Source organism: Apis dorsata, unplaced genomic scaffold, assembly GCF_000469605.1.
Source record: "Apis dorsata unplaced genomic scaffold, Apis dorsata 1.3 scaffold_168, whole genome shotgun sequence".
Lineage (NCBI taxonomy): Eukaryota > Metazoa > Arthropoda > Insecta > Hymenoptera > Apidae > Apis > Apis dorsata.
In genome coordinates, this window is record NW_006263456.1 from 42,009 (window position 1) to 43,374 (window position 1,366).

Here is a 1,366-nt window from a genome sequence, read left to right on the forward strand (position 1 = left end):
TCGCGTTTTTTCTTTACGATGAAACCGAAAGACGGACAGACATTGTTTCACATGTATATCTTGCACTTGAGCTTGCGATATGTTCCTCAATCCTTCTTTGTAAATGGCAAAAACGAATTTTCTCCGCCACTATTTACACGCCGAGACTTGTATATCTGGTTGATTACACCATGAGTCCCGCTGTTTCGTGAGCACATTCTTTTTTTCTCTTTCTCTCTCTCTCTCTCTCTCTCTTTTTATTTCTTTTCTTTATCCCTCTGTCACATTCGATATATATATATATTATACACGCAATATATATATTTATACTCGTATAACAAAACAAGTCTTATTCGTACCCGCTCTCTCTTTCTCTCTCTATATATATATCTCGACAACAAACCTTTTCTTTATACCAGCTTCTCAGCTTTTGCATCTGAAACTTTGTGCAGCTTCTATCTATCTTTTCTTCTATTCTTCTTCTTCTTCTTCTTCTTCTTCTAACTTTAATCTTTCAATACACTTGAGTAAAGAGCAAAAAAATAAATAAATAAATAAAAGAAAAATAAAAAAGAAGGAAAGAAACTTTCTCTCCTTTCGTTTCGCTTCTTCTATCCGATGATTAATCACCGTGCAATCCATGTTTGGTATTTCAAGCTCGGAACTTTATACATATATATATTTTTTTTTTTATTATCGCGATTCTCCCCTTCTCTCTCTCTCTCTTTTTATTTACTTTTTTCCAACCAGTCAGGCAGCTTTCATTCGAACGAAAATCCAAACGCGATTCCTCTAAGAAAATCTTACTTCTCAGCATTCCGTTGTTCAGAGATCTTCCTCTTAAGATTATATACAAATATACAGATATACACGACAGATTAGCTCGATCGAGATTCACGATTTCGTCGAGAGATAAATAGAATAACAACGAAACGACGGATGAACGTATATTTCTTTTTTCTTCTTCTTCTTCTTCTTCTTCTTCTTCTTCTTTCCTTTTCACCCACTATTTTTTCTCTTTATTCCACTCTTTTTCTCTGTCGCTGTCTGTCTCTAATTTCTCTCTGTTTGCTGGAAAGCTTACCCTCAAAAATAGGAGAACCGAGAAGTAAAAGAGAAAGAAAAGCTTATCGTCCATGTTTGCGTTCGGCGTTATGCGTTTCTAATGGACCATTTTTTTTCTTTTTTTGACTCTGAATCGAAGCAGGATCAACGATCTCTCTCGATTTAATTGGCCCCGATTGGCAACGTGGCGTTCCGTTGTGTTACGCAAGAAATTTGACTGGTCTTTCTGACACGCTTCTCCTCGATTTTTCGTAGAAACAGGGATTGCGAAGGAAACGAATGTTTGAAATGTTTGAAAGGAAAAAAAAAAAAAAAAAAAAAA

At 35.4% G+C, this 1,366-nt stretch overlaps 1 protein-coding gene across 1 annotated transcript in view; it reads left to right on the forward strand.

Annotated features, from left to right (window-relative positions):
• LOC102676816 (muscleblind-like protein 2) overlaps positions 1-1,366 on the forward strand; it is a gene marked incomplete at its 3' end in the record, with an annotated part of 35,186 nt that overhangs the window by 31,764 nt on the left and 2,056 nt on the right. The window lies entirely within an intron of this gene.